The sequence below is a fragment of the Hyperolius riggenbachi genome, chromosome 5, assembly GCF_040937935.1.
Source record: "Hyperolius riggenbachi isolate aHypRig1 chromosome 5, aHypRig1.pri, whole genome shotgun sequence".
Lineage (NCBI taxonomy): Eukaryota > Metazoa > Chordata > Amphibia > Anura > Hyperoliidae > Hyperolius > Hyperolius riggenbachi.
In genome coordinates this window covers 134,997,045-135,013,693 of record NC_090650.1, presented here as the reverse complement: position 1 = coordinate 135,013,693, position 16,649 = coordinate 134,997,045, and positions in this window count along the sequence as shown.

The window sequence follows — 16,649 nt, the reverse complement described above, 5'->3', positions numbered from 1 at the left end:
GGCAATGCAATTTACATGTTCATGGCTTTGCTGTTGCTATTGGCAAAATGTGCACAATACACTTTTTGAATATAAACATGCCTAATACAAGAGGTCCCTAATTAGTTGATCTCCCTCTATGATAGTTTATTATATTCTTTTTTGGCAGAGTACTTTGGCTAATCCAATTGGCTAAAAGTAAATCACATTTTGGCCAATAGGATTATAAGCCGGCCCACCATGGCAAGGTAGACTCTTAGGGCAGGTTGGGGGAAGGGAGTGTGAGAGGTATTGGGGATGGCGGTTTTGAAGAGGGATAAGGGGGATAGGTGGTCATCATGGGTACCACTCTTAAACCCCCAAGTGAAAAGTCTGGAAACACGATGACCATCTGATAAATAATTGGGATCCATCTGGTTCCCTTTAGGCCTGGTTCAACATTGTGATCACAAAAGGCAAATCGCAATCGCCTATGGAGTGTGATTGCATTTTTACCAAGCAATTGTGGCTCCATGTTGCAGTGATTACGTTTTTTCAGTCTCATTCCACAGAATGAGAACGGCACTCTAACTGCCACTGAAATGTTGCACGCAATGCACCTTTGCGATATAAGCACACTTCAGGCACTGCAAGGATTTACCACAGTGCTTTGCTGAATACTGGCTATCAGCAAAGAGCAGAAACGCTCCCCACCAAAAGCACACCAAGTGTGAACTGGCCCTTGAGAGAATTTGATTGGTGATTACAAATTGTTGCAACCTGCAGTGTAGAACTCAGGAGCATATTTAAAATGATTTAAATATACCCCCAAGTTCTAAATATGGCCTCCTCCTCCCCGCAGCCATACCAATCCTCACCAAAAAGTTACAAAGCACAGAAGCGCAAACAAAACAAAAAAAAGATGCAGGCCGACAATGGTAATTCTGGAAAATACCAATTGCACTAGCAAAAACCCGGCAATGCAATTTACATGTTCATGGCTTTGCTGTTGCTATTGGCAAAATGTGCACAATACACTTTTTGAATATAAACATGCCTAATACAAGAGATCCCTAATTAGTTGATCTCCCTCCAAGATAGTTTATTATATTATTTTTTGGCAGAATACTTTGGCTAATTCAATTGGCTAAAAGTAAATTACATTTTGGCCAATAGGATTATAAGCCGGCCACCATGGCAAGGTAGACTCTTAGGGCAGGTTGGGGGAAGGGAGTGTGAGAGGTATTGGGGATGGCGGTTTTGAAGAGGGATAAGGGGGATAGGTGGTCATCATGGGTACCACTCTTAAACCCCCAAGTGAAAAGTCTGGAAACACGATGACCACCTGATAAATAATTGGGATCCATCTGGTTCCCTTTAGGCCTGGTTCAACATTGTGATCACAAAAGGCAAATCGCAATCGCCTATGGAGTGTGATTGCATTTTTACCAAGCAATTGTGGCTCCATGTTGCAGTGATTACGTTTTTTCAGTCTCATTCCACAGAATGAGAACGGCACTCTAACTGCCACTGAAATGTTGCACGCAATGCACCTTTGCGATATAAGCACACTTCAGGCACTGCAAGGATTTACCACAGTGCTTTGCTAAATACTGGCTATCAGCAAAGAGCAGAAACGCTCCCCACCAAAAGCACACCAAGTGTGAACATGCCCTTGAGAGAATTTGATTGGTGATTACAAATTGTTGCAACCTGCAGTGTAGAACTAAGGAGCATATTTAAAATGATTTAAATATACCCCCAAGTTCTAAATATGGCCTCCTCCTCCCCACAGCCATACCAATCCTCACCAAAAAGTTACAAAGCACAGAAGCGCAAACAAAACAAAAAAGATGCATGCCGACAATCGTAATTTACCAATTGCACTAGCAAAAACCCGGCAATGAAATTTACATGTTCATGGCCTTGTTGTTGCTATTGGCAAAATGTGCATGATACACTTTTTGAATATAAACATGCCTAATACAAGAGGTCCCTAATTAGTTGATCTCCCTCCAAGATAGTTTATTATATTATATTTTGGCAGAATACTTTGGCTAATCCAATTGGCTAAAAGTAAATCACATTTTGGCCAATAGGACTGTAAGCCGGCCCACCATGGCAAGGTAGACTCTTAGGGCGGGTTGGGGGAAGAGAGTGTGAGAGGTATTGGGGATGGCGGTTTTGAAGAGAGATAAAAGGGATAGCTGGTCATCATGGGTACCACTCTTACACCCCTAAGTAAAAAGTCTGGAAACACGATGACCACCTGATAAATAATTGGGATCCATCTGGTTCCCTTTAGGCCTGGTTCAACATTGGGATTGCAAAAGGCAAATCGCAATCGCCTATGGAGTGTGATTGCATTTTTACCAAGCAATTGTGGCTCCATGTTGCAGTGATTACGTTTTTCGAGTCTCATTCCACAGAATGAGAACGGCACTGTAACTGCCACTGAAATGTTGCACGCAGTGCACCTTTACGATATAAGCACATTTCAGGCACTGCAAGGATTTACCACAGTGCTTTGCTGAATACTGGCTATCAGCAAAGAGCAGAAACGCTCCCCACCAAAAGCACATGAAGTGTGAAGTGGCCCTTGAGAGAATTTTGATTGGTGATTACAAATTGTTGCAACCTGCAGTGTAGAGCTCAGGAGCATATTTAAAATGATTTATATATACCCCCAAGTTCTAAATATGGCCTCCTCCACCCCACAGCCATACCAATCCTCACCAAAAAGTTACAAAGCACAGAAGCGCAAACAAAACAAAAAAGATGCAGGCCGACAAAATCGTGATTCTGGAAAATACCAATTGCACTAGCAAATACCCGGCAATGCAATTTACATGTTCATGGCCTTGCTGTTGCTATTGGCAAAATGGGCACGATACACTTTTTGAATATAAACATGCCTAATACAAGAGGTCCCTAATTAGTTGATCTCCCTCTAAGATAGTTTATCATATTCTTTTTTGGCAGAGTACTTTGGCTAATCCAATTGGCTAAAAGTAAATCACATTTTGGCCAATAGGATTATAAGCCGGCCACCATGGCAAGGTACTCTTAGGGCAGGTTGGGGGAAGGGAGTGTGAGAGGTATTGGGGATGGCGGATTTGAAGAGGGATAAGGGGGATAGGTGGTCATCATGGGTACCACTCTTACATCCCCAAGTGAAAAGTCTGGAAACACGATGACCACCTGATAAATAATCGGGATCCATATGGTTCCCTTTAGGCCTGGTTCAACATTGTGATCACAAAAGGCAAATCGCAATCGCCTATGGAGTGTGATTGCGTTTTTACCAAGCAATTGTGGCTCCATGTTGCAGTGATTACGTTTTTTCAGTCTCATTCCACAGAATGAGAACGGCACTCTAACTGCCACTGAAATGTTGCACGCAATGCACCTTTGCGATATAAGCACACTTCAGGCACTGCAAGGATTTACCACAGTGCTTTGCTGAATACTGGCTATCAGCAAAGTGCAGAAATGCTCCCCACCAAAAGCACACCAAGTGTGAACTTGCCCTTGAGAGAATTTGATTGGTGATTACAAATTGTTGCAACCTGCAGTGTAGAACTCAGGAGCATATTTAAAATGATTTAAATATACCCCCAAGTTCTAAATATGGCCTCCTCCTCCCCACAGCCATACCAATCCTCACCAAAAAGTTACAAAGCACAGAAGCGCAAACAAAACAAAAAAGATGCAGGCCGGCAATCGTAATTTACCAATTGCACTAGCAAAAACCCGGCAATGAAATTTACATCTTCATGGCCTTGTTGTTGCTATTGGCAAAATGTGCATGATACAATTTTTGAATATAAACATGCCTAATACAAGAGGTCCCTAATTTGTTGATCTCCCTCTAAGATAGTTTATCATATTCTTTTTTGGCAGAGTACTTTGGCTAATCCAATTGGCTAAAAGTAAATCACATTTTGGCCAATAGGATTATAAGCCGGCCCACCATGGCAAGGTAGACTCTTAGGGCAGGTTGGGCGAAGGGAGTGTGAGAGGTATTGGGGATGGCGGTTTTGAAGAGGGATAAGGGGGATAGGTGGTCATCATGGGTACCACTCTTAAACCCCCAAGTGAAAAGTCTGGAAACACGATGACCACCTGATAAATAATTGGGATCCATCTGGTTCCCTTTAGGCCTGGTTCAACATTGTGATCACAAAAGGCAAATTGCAATCGCCTATGGAGTGTGATTGCATTTTTACCAAGCAATTGTGGCTCCATGTTGCAGTGATTACGTTTTTTCAGTCTCATTCCACAGAATGAGAACGGCACTCTAACTGCCACTGAAATGTTGCACGCAATGCACCTTTGCGATATAAGCACACTTCAGGCACTGCAAGGATTTACCACAGTGCTTTGCTAAATACTGGCTATCAGCAAAGAGCAGAAACGCTCCCCACCAAAAGCACACCAAGTGTGAACTTCCCCTTGAGAGAATTTGATTGGTGATTACAAATTGTTGCAACCTGCAGTGTAGAACTAAGGAGCATATTTAAAATGATTTAAATATACCCCCAAGTTCTAAATATGGCCTCCTCCTCCCCACAGCCATACCAATCCTCACCAAAAAGTTACAAAGCACAGAAGCGCAAACAAAACAAAAAAGATGCAGGCCGACAATCGTAATATACCAATTGCACTAGCAAAAACCCGGCAATGAAATTTACATGTTCATGGCCTTGTTGTTGCTATTGGCAAAATGTGCACGATACACTTTTTGAATATAAACATGCCTAATACAAGAGGTCCCTAATTAGTTGATCTCCCTCCAAGATAGTTTATTATATTATTTTTTGACAGAATACTTTGGCTAATCCAATTGGCTAAAAGTAAATCACATTTTGGCCAATAGGATTATAAGCCGGCCCACCATGGCAAGGTAGACTCTTAGGGCGGGTTGGGGGAAGAGAGTGTGAGAGGTATTGGGGATGGCGGTTTTGAAGAGAGATAAAAGGGATAGCTGGTCATCATGGGTACCACTCTTACACCCCTAAGTAAAAAGTCTGGAAACACGATGACCACCTGATAAATAATTGGGATCCATCTGGTTCCCTTTAGGCCTGGTTCAACATTGGGATTGCAAAAGGCAAATCGCAATCGCCTATGGAGTGTGATTGCATTTTTACCAAGCAATTGTGGCTCCATGTTGCAGTGATTACGTTTTTTCAGTCTCATTCCACAGAATTAGAACGGCACTCTAACTGCCACTGAAATGTTGCACGCAATGCACCTTTGCGATATAAGCACACTTCAGGCACTGCAAGGATTTACCACAGTGCTTTGCTGAATACTGGCTATCAGCAAAGAGCAGAAACGCTCCCCACCAAAAGCACACCAAGTGTGAACTGGCCCTTGAGAGAATTTGATTGGTGATTACAAATTGTTACAACCTGCAGTGTAGAACTAAGGAGCATATTTAAAATGATTTAAATATAGCCCCAAGTTCTAAATATGGCCTCCTCCTCCCCACAGCCATACCAATCCTCACCAAAAAGTTACAAAGCACAGAAGCGCAAACAAAACAAAAAAAGATGCAGGCCGACAATGGTAATTCTGGAAAATACCAATTGCACTAGCAAAAACCCGGCAATGCAATTTACATGTTCATGGCTTTGCTGTTGCTATTGGCAAAATGTGCACAATACACTTTTTGAATATAAACATGCCTAATACAAGAGATCCCTAATTAGTTGATCTCCCTCCAAGATAGTTTATTATATTATTTTTTGGCAGAATACTTTGGCTAATTCAATTGGCTAAAAGTAAATCACATTTTTGCCAATAGGATTATAAGCTGGCCACCATGGCAAGGTAGACTCTTAGGGCAGGTTGGGGGAAGGGAGTGTGAGAGGTATTGGGGATGGCGGTTTTGAAGAGGGATAAGGGGGATAGGTGGTCATCATGGGTACCACTCTTAAACCCCCAAATGAAAAGTCTGGAAACACGATGACCACCTGATAAATAATTGGGATCCATCTGGTTCCCTTTAGGCCTGGTTCAACATTGTGATCACAAAAGGCAAATCGCAATCGCCTATGGAGTGTGATTGCATTTTTACCAAGCAATTGTGGCTCCATGTTGCAGTGATTACGTTTTTTCAGTCTCATTCCACAGAATGAGAACGGCACTCTAACTGCCACTGAAATGTTGCACGCAATGCACCTTTGCGATATAAGCACACTTCAGGCACTGCAAGGATTTACCACAGTGCTTTGCTAAATACTGGCTATCAGCAAAGAGCAGAAACGCTCCCGACCAAAAGCACACCAAGTATGAATATGCCCTTGAGAGAATTTGATTGGTGATTACAAATTGTTGCAACCTGCAGTGTAGAACTAAGGAACATATTTAAAATGATTTAAATATACCCCCAAGTTCTAAATATGGCCTCCTCCTCCCCACAGCCATACCAATCCTCACCAAAAAGTTACAAAGCACAGAAGCGCAAACAAAACAAAAAAGATGCAGGCCGACAATCGTAATATACCAATTGCACTAGCAAAAACCCGGGAATGAAATTTACATGTTCATGGCCTTGTTGTTGCTATTGGCAAAATGTGCACGATACACTTTTTGAATATAAACATGCCTAATACAAGAGGTCCCTAATTAGTTGATCTCCCTCCAAGATAGTTTATTATGTTATTTTTTGGCAGAATACTTTGGCTAATCCAATTGGCTAAAAGTAAATCACATTTTGGCCAATAGGACTGTAAGCCGGCCCACCATGGCAAGGTAGACTCTTAGGGCGGGTTGGGGGAAGAGAGTGTGAGAGGTATTGGGGATGGCGGTTTTGAAGAGAGATAAAAGGGATAGCTGGTCATCATGGGTACCACTCTTACACCCCTAAGTAAAAAGTCTGGAAACACGATGACCACCTGATAAATAATTGGGATCCATCTGGTTCCCTTTAGGCCTGGTTCAACATTGGGATTGCAAAAGGCAAATCGCAATCGCCTATGGAGTGTGATTGCATTTTTACCAAGCAATTGTGGCTCCATGTTGCAGTGATTACGTTTTTCGAGTCTCATTCCACAGAATGAGAACGGCACTGTAACTGCCACTGAAATGTTGCACGCAGTGCACCTTTACGATATAAGCACATTTCAGGCACTGTAAGGATTTACCACAGTGCTTTGCTGAATACTGGCTATCAGCAAAGAGCAGAAACGCTCCCCACCAAAAGCACACGAAGTGTGAAGTGGCCCTTGAGAGAATTTTGATTGGTGATTACAAATTGTTGCAACCTGCAGTGTAGAGCTCAGGAGCATATTTAAAATGATTTATATATACCCCCAAGTTCTAAATATGGCCTCCTCCTTCCCACAGCCATACCAATCCTCACCAAAAAGTTACAAAGCACAGAAGCGCAAACAAAACAAAAAAGATGCAGGCCGACAAAATCGTGATTCTGGAAAATACCAATTGCACTAGCAAATACCCGGCAATGCAATTTACATGTTCATGGCCTTGCTGTTGCTATTGGCAAAATGGGCACGATACACTTTTTGAATATAAACATGCCTAATACAAGAGGTCCCTAATTAGTTGATCTCCCTCTAAGATAGTTTATCATATTCTTTTTGGGCAGAGTACTTTGGCTAATCCAATTGGCTAAAAGTAAATCACATTTTGGCCAATAGGATTATAAGCCGGCCACCATGGCAAGGTAGACTCTTAGGGCAGGTTGGGGGAAGGGAGTGTGAGAGGTATTGGTGATGGCGGATTTGAAGAGGGATAAGGGGGATAGGTGGTCATCATGGGTACCACTCTTACATCCCCAAGTGAAAAGTCTGGAAACACGATGACCACCTGATAAATAATCGGGATCCATCTGGTTCCCTTTAGGCCTGGTTCAACATTGTGATCACAAAAGGCAAATCGCAATCGCCTATGGAGTGTGATTGCATTTTTACCAAGCAATTGTGGCTCCATGTTGCAGTGATTACGTTTTTTCAGTCTCATTCCACAGAATGAGAACGGCACTCTAACTGCCACTGAAATGTTGCATGCAATGCACCTTTGCGATATAAGCACACTTCAGGCACTGCAAGGATTTACCACAGTGCTTTGCTGAATACTGGCTATCAGCAAAGAGCAGAAACGCTCCCCACCAAAAGCACACCAAGTGTGAACTTGCCCTTGAGAGAATTTGATTGGTGATTACAAATTGTTGCAACCTGCAGTGTAGAACTCAGGAGCATATTTAACCTCTTGACGACCAGCTAACGCCGATCGGCGTAAACTGGTCGTCTGCGGGCTACCATGGAAACGGCCGCTCGATTGAGCGGCCTTTCCATGTCAGTTTACGGAGGGTGTCTCCGTGAACAGCCAGAGAGCCGCCGACCGCGGCTCGCCGGCAAAATGTAAACACGCGGGGAAGGAAATCCCCGCTGTTTACATCATACGGCGCTGCTGCGCAGCAGCGCCGTAGGGCAGATCGGCGATCCCCGGCCTCTGATTGGCCGGGGATCGCCGGCATCTGATAGGCGGAAGCCTATCCTTCAATGCGCAGGACGGAACTCCGTCCTGCACATTACGGTGAGAGGGAGGGAGGGAGGTAAGGAGGCAGAGGGCGGAAATGGCTGCGGAGGGGGGCTTTGAGGAGCCCCCCCCGCAAAACGCAGATGGCCGGCGGCTATCAGACCCTCCCGGCAGGACATCCCCCAAGTGGGGAAAAAAGGGGGGAAGTCTGATCGCCCTGGCATAATACTGATCTATGCTGCGGGCTGGAGAGCCCACGCAGCACAGATCAGGCAAATCACCCCTGGTCGGCAAGTGGTTAAAATGATTTAAATATACCCCCAAGTTCTAAATATGGCCTCCTCCTCCCCACAGCCATACCAATCCTCACCAAAAAGTTACAAAGCACAGAAGCGCAAACAAAACAAAAAAGATGCAGGCCGACAATCGTAATTTACCAATTGCACTAGCAAAAACCCGGCAATGAAATTTACATGTTCATGGCCTTGTTGTTGCTATTGGCAAAATGTGCACGATACACTTTTTGAATATAAACATGCCTAATACAAGAGGTCCCTAATTAGTTGATCTCCCTCTAAGATAGTTTATCATATTCTTTTTTGGCAGAGTACTTTGGCTAATCCAATTGGCTAAAAGTAAATCACATTTTGGCCAATAGGATAATAAGCCGGCCACCATGGCAAGGTAGACTCTTAGGGCAGGTTGGGGGAAGGGAGTGTGAGAGGTATTGGGGATGGCGGTTTTGAAGAGGGATAAGGGGGATAGGTGGTCATCATGGGTACCACTCTTAAACCCCCAAGTGAAAAGTCTGGAAACACGATGACCACCTGATAAATAATTGGGATCCATCTGGTTCCCTTTAGGCCTGGTTCAACATTGTGATCACAAAAGGCAAATCGCAATCGCCTATGGAGTGTGATTGCATTTTTACCAAGCAATTGTGGCTCCATGTTGCAGTGATTACGTTTTTTCAGTCTCATTCCACAGAATGAGAACGGCACTCTAACTGCCACTGAAATGTTGCACGCAATGCACCTTTGCGATATAAGCACACTTCAGGCACTGCAAGGATTTACCACAGTGCTTTGCTAAATACTGGCTATCAGCAAAGAGCAGAAACGCTCCCGACCAAAAGCACACCAAGTATGAATATGCCCTTGAGAGAATTTGATTGGTGATTACAAATTGTTGCAACCTGCAGTGTAGAACTAAGGAGCATATTTAAAATGATTTAAATATACCCCCAAGTTCTAAATATGGCCTCCTCCTCCCCACAGCCATACCAATCCTCACCAAAAAGTTACAAAGCACAGAAGCGCAAACAAAACAAAAAAGATGCAGGCCGACAATCGTAATATACCAATTGCACTAGCAAAAACCCGGGAATGAAATTTACATGTTCATGGCCTTGTTGTTGCTATTGGCAAAATGTGCACGATACACTTTTTGAATATAAACATGCCTAATACAAGAGGTCCCTAATTAGTTGATCTCCCTCCAAGATAGTTTATTATGTTATTTTTTGGCAGAATACTTTGGCTAATCCAATTGGCTAAAAGTAAATCACATTTTGGCCAATAGGACTGTAAGCCGGCCCACCATGGCAAGGTAGACTCTTAGGGCGGGTTGGGGGAAGAGAGTGTGAGAGGTATTGGGGATGGCGGTTTTGAAGAGAGATAAAAGGGATAGCTGGTCATCATGGGTACCACTCTTACACCCCTAAGTAAAAAGTCTGGAAACACGATGACCACCTGATAAATAATTGGGATCCATCTGGTTCCCTTTAGGCCTGGTTCAACATTGGGATTGCAAAAGGCAAATCGCAATCGCCTATGGAGTGTGATTGCATTTTTACCAAGCAATTGTGGCTCCATGTTGCAGTGATTACGTTTTTCGAGTCTCATTCCACAGAATGAGAACGGCACTGTAACTGCCACTGAAATGTTGCACGCAGTGCACCTTTACGATATAAGCACATTTCAGGCACTGCAAGGATTTACCACAGTGCTTTGCTGAATACTGGCTATCAGCAAAGAGCAGAAACGCTCCCCACCAAAAGCACACCAAGTGTGAACTGGCCGTTGAGAGAATTTGATTGGTGATTACAAATTGTTACAACCTGCAGTGTAGAACTCAGGAGCATATTTAAAATGATTTAAATATAGCCCCAAGTTCTAAATATGGCCTCCTCCTCCCCACAGCCATACCAATCCTCACCAAAAAGTTACAAAGCACAGAAGCGCAAACAAAACAAAAAAAGATGCAGGCCGACAATGGTAATTCTGGAAAATACCAATTGCACTAGCAAAAACCCGGCAATGCAATTTACATGTTCATGGCTTTGCTGTTGCTATTGGCAAAATGTGCACAATACACTTTTTGAATATAAACATGCCTAATACAAGAGATCCCTAATTAGTTGATCTCCCTCCAAGATAGTTTATTATATTATTTTTTGGCAGAATACTTTGGCTAATCCAATTGGCTAAAAGTAAATCACATTTTGGCCAATAGGACTGTAAGCCGGCCCAGCATGGCAAGGTAGACTCTTAGGGCGGGTTGGGGGAAGAGAGTGTGAGAGGTATTGGGGATGGCGGTTTTGAAGAGAGATAAAAGGGATAGCTGGTCATCATGGGTACCACTCTTACACCCCTAAGTAAAAAGTCTGGAAACACGATGACCACCTGATAAATAATTGGGATCCATCTGGTTCCCTTTAGGCCTGGTTCAACATTGGGATTGCAAAAGGCAAATCGCAATCGCCTATGGAGTGTGATTGCATTTTTACCAAGCAATTGTGGCTCCATGTTGCAGTGATTACGTTTTTCGAGTCTCATTCCACAGAATGAGAACGGCACTGTAACTGCCACTGAAATGTTGCACGCAGTGCACCTTTACGATATAAGCACATTTCAGGCACTGCAAGGATTTACCACAGTGCTTTGCTGAATACTGGCTATCAGCAAAGAGCAGAAACGCTCCCCACCAAAAGCACACGAAGTGTGAAGTGGCCCTTGAGAGAATTTTGATTGGTGATTACAAATTGTTGCAACCTGCAGTGTAGAGCTCAGGAGCATATTTAAAATGATTTATATATACCCCCAAGTTCTAAATATGGCCTCCTCCACCCCACAGCCATACCAATCCTCACCAAAAAGTTACAAAGCACAGAAGAGCAAACAAAACAAAAAAAGATGCAGGCCGACAATGGTAATTCTGGAAAATACCAATTGCACTAGCAAAAACCCGGCAATGCAATTTACATGTTCATGGCTTTGCTGTTGCTATTGGCAAAATGTGCACAATACACTTTTTGAATATAAACATGCCTAATACAAGAGATCCCTAATTAGTTGATCTCCCTCCAAGATAGTTTATTATATTATTTTTTGGCAGAATACTTTGGCTAATTCAATTGGCTAAAAGTAAATCACATTTTGGCCAATAGGATTATAAGCCGGCCACCATGGCAAGGTAGACTCTTAGGGCAGGTTGGGGGAAGGGAGTGTGAGAGGTGTTGGGGATGGCGGTTTTGAAGAGGGATAAGGGGGATAGGTGGTCATCATGGGTACCACTCTTAAACCCCCAAGTGAAAAGTCTGGAAACACGATGACCACCTGATAAATAATTGGGATCCATCTGGTTCCCTTTAGGCCTGGTTCAACATTGTGATCACAAAAGGCAAATCGCAATCGCCTATGGAGTGTGATTGCATTTTTACCAAGCAATTGTGGCTCCATGTTGCAGTGATTACGTTTTTTCAGTCTCATTCCACAGAATGAGAACGGCACTCTAACTGCTACTGAAATGTTGCACGCAATGCACCTTTGCGATATAAGCACACTTCAGGCACTGCAAGGATTTACCACAGTGCTTTGCTAAATACTGGCTATCAGCAAAGAGCAGAAACGCTCCCGACCAAAAGCACACCAAGTATGAATATGCCCTTGAGAGAATTTGATTGGTGATTACAAATTGTTGCAACCTGCAGTGTAGAACTAAGGAGCATATTTAAAATGATTTAAATATACCCCCAAGTTCTAAATATGGCCTCCTCCTCCCCACAGCCATACCAATCCTCACCAAAAAGTTACAAAGCACAGAAGCGCAAACAAAACAAAAAAGATGCAGGCCGACAATCGTAATATACCAATTGCACTAGCAAAAACCCGGGAATGAAATTTACATGTTCATGGCCTTGTTGTTGCTATTGGCAAAATGTGCACGATACACTTTTTGAATATAAACATGCCTAATACAAGAGGTCCCTAATTAGTTGATCTCCCTCCAAGATAGTTTATTATGTTATTTTTTGGCAGAATACTTTGGCTAATCCAATTGGCTAAAAGTAAATCACATTTTTGCCAATAGGACTGTAAGCCGGCCCACCATGGCAAGGTAGACTCTTAGGGCGGGTTGGGGGAAGAGAGTGTGAGAGGTATTGGGGATGGCGGTTTTGAAGAGAGATAAAAGGGATAGCTGGTCATCATGGGTACCACTCTTACACCCCTAAGTAAAAAGTCTGGAAACACGATGACCACCTGATAAATAATTGGGATCCATCTGGTTCCCTTTAGGCCTGGTTCAACATTGGGATTGCAAAAGGCAAATCGCAATCGCCTATGGAGTGTGATTGCATTTTTACCAAGCAATTGTGGCTCCATGTTGCAGTGATTACCTTTTTCGAGTCTCATTCCACAGAATGAGAACGGCACTGTAACTGCCACTGAAATGTTGCACGCAGTGCACCTTTACGATATAAGCACATTTCAGGCACTGCAAGGATTTACCACAGTGCTTTGCTGAATACTGGCTATCAGCAAAGAGCAGAAACGCTCCCCACCAAAAGCACACGAAGTGTGAAGTGGCCCTTGAGAGAATTTTCATTGGTGATTACAAATTGTTGCAACCTGCAGTGTAGAGCTCAGGAGCATATTTAAAATGATTTATATATACCCCCAAGTTCTAAATATGGCCTCCTCCACCCCACAGCCATACCAATCCTCACCAAAAAGTTACAAAGCACAGAAGCGCAAACAAAACAAAAAAGATGCAGGCCGACAAAATCGTGATTCTGGAAAATACCAATTGCACTAGCAAATACCCGGCAATGCAATTTACATGTTCATGGCCTTGCTGTTGCTATTGGCAAAATGGGCACGATACACTTTTTGAATATAAACATGCCTAATACAAGAGGTCCCTAATTAGTTGATCTCCCTCTAAGATAGTTTATCATATTCTTTTTGGGCAGAGTACTTTGGCTAATCCAATTGGCTAAAAGTAAATCACATTTTGGCCAATAGGATTATAAGCCGGCCACCATGGCAAGGTAGACTCTTAGGGCAGGTTGGGGGAAGGGAGTGTGAGAGGTATTGGGGATGGCGGTTTTGAAGAGGGATAAGGGGGATAGGTGGTCATCATGGGTACCACTCTTAAACCCCCAAGTGAAAAGTCTGGAAACACGATGACCACCTGATAAATAATTGGGATCCATCTGGTTCCCTTTAGGCCTGGTTCAACATTGTGATCACAAAAGGCAAATCGCAATCGCCTATGGAGTGTGATTGCATTTTTATTAAGCAATTGTGGCTCCATGTTGCAGTGATTACGTTTTTTCAGTCTCATTCCACAGAATGAGAACGGCACTCTAACTGCCACTGAAATGTTGCACGCAATGCACCTTTGCGATATAAGCACACTTCAGGCACTGCAAGGATTTACCACAGTGCTTTGCTGAATACTGGCTATCAGCAAAGAGCAGAAACGCTCCCACCAAAAGCACACCAAGTGTGAACTTGCCCTTGAGAGAATTTGATTGGTGATTACAAATTGTTACAACCTGCATTGTAGAACTCAGGAGAATATTTAAAATGATTTAAATATACCCCCAAGTTCTAAATATGGCCTCCTCCTCCCCACAGCCATACCAATTCTCACCAAAAAGTTACAAAGCACAGAAGCGCAAACAAAACAAAAAAAGATGCAGGCCGACAATGGTAATTCTGGAAAATACCAATTGCACTAGCAAAAACCCGGCAATGCAATTTACATGTTCATGGCTTTGCTGTTGCTATTGGCAAAATGTGCACAATACACTTTTTGAATATAAACATGCCTAATACAAGAGATCCCTAATTAGTTGATCTCCCTCCAAGATAGTTTATTATATTATTTTTTGGCAGAATACTTTGGCTAATCCAATTGGCTAAAAGTAAATCACATTTTGGCCAATAGGATTATAAGCCGGCCACCATGGCAAGGTAGACTCTTAGGGCAGGTTGGGGGAAGGGAGTGTGAGAGGTATTGGGGATGGCGGTTTTGAAGAGGGATAAGGGGGATAGGTGGTCATCATGGGTACCACTCTTAAACCCCCAAGTGAAAAGTCTGGAAACACGATGACCACCTGATAAATAATTGGGATCCATCTGGTTCCCTTTAGGCCTGGTTCAACATTGTGATCACAAAAGGCAAATCGCAATCGCCTATGGAGTGTGATTGCATTTTTACCAAGCAATTGTGGCTCCATGTTGCAGTGATTACGTTTTTTCAGTCTCATTCCACAGAATGAGAACGGCACTGTAACTGCCACTGAAATGTTGCACGCAGTGCACCTTTACGATATAAGCACATTTCAGGCACTGCAAGGATTTACCACAGTGCTTTGCTGAATACTGGCTATCAGCAAAGAGCAGAAACGCTCCCCACCAAAAGCACACGAAGTGTGAAGTGGCCCTTGAGAGAATTTTGATTGGTGATTACAAATTGTTGCAACCTGCCATGTAGAGCTCAGGAGCATATTTAAAATGATTTATATACACCCCCAAGTTCTAAATATGGCCTCCTCCACCCCACAGCCATACCAATCCTCACCAAAAAGTTACAAAGCACAGAATCGCAAACAAAACAAAAAAGATGCAGGCCGACAAAATCGTGATTCTGGAAAATACCAATTGCACTAGCAAATACCCGGCAATGCAATTTACATGTTCATGGCCTTGCTGTTGCTATTGGCAAAATGGGCACGATACACTTTTTGAATATAAACATGCCTAATACAAGAGGTCCCTAATTAGTTGATCTCCCTCTAAGATAGTTTATCATATTCTTTTTTGGCAGAGTACTTTGGCTAATCCAATTGGCTAAAAGTAAATCACATTTTGGCCAATAGGATTATAAGCCGGCCACCATGGCAAGGTAGACTCTTAGGGCAGGTTGGGGGAAGGGAGTGTGAGAGGTATTGGGGATGGCGGATTTGAAGAGGGATAAGGGGGATAGGTGGTCATCATGGGTACCACTCTTACATCCCCAAGTGAAAAGTCTGGAAACACGATGACCACCTGATAAATAATCGGCATCCATCTGGTTCCCTTTAGGCCTGGTTCAACATTGTAATCACAAAAGGCAAATCGCAATCGCCTATGGAGTGTGATTGCATTTTTACCAAGCAATTGTGGCTCCATGTTGCAGTGATTACGTTTTTTCAGTCTCATTCCACAGAATGAGAACGGCACTCTAACTGCCACTGAAATGTTGCACGCAATGCACCTTTGCGATATAAGCACACTTCAGGCACTGCAAGGATTTACCACAGTGCTTTGCTGAATACTGGCTATCAGCAAAGAGCAGAAACGCTCCCCACCAAAAGCACACCAAGTGTGAACTTGCCCTTGAGAGAATTTGATTGGTGATTACAAATTGTTGCAACCTGCATTGTAGAACTCAGGAGCATATTTAAAATGATTTAAATATACCCCCAAGTTCTAAATATGGCCTCCTCCTCCCCACAGCCATACCAATCCTCACCAAAAAGTTACAAAGCACAGAAGCGCAAACAAAACAAAAAAGATGCAGGCCGACAATCGTAATTTACCAATTGCACTAGCAAAAACCCGGCATTGAAATTTACATGTTCATGGCCTTGTTGTTGCTATTGGCAAAATGTGCACGATACACTTTTTGAATATAAACATGCCTAATACAAGAGGTCCCTAATTAGTTGATCTCCCTCCAAGATAGTTTATTATATTATTTTTTGGCAGAATACTTTGGCTAATCCAATTGGCTAAAAGTAAATCACATTTTGGCCAATAGGACTGTAAGCCGGCCCACCATGGCAAGGTAGACTCTTAGGGCGGGTTGGGGGAAGAGAGTGTGAGAGGTATTGGGGATGGCGGTTT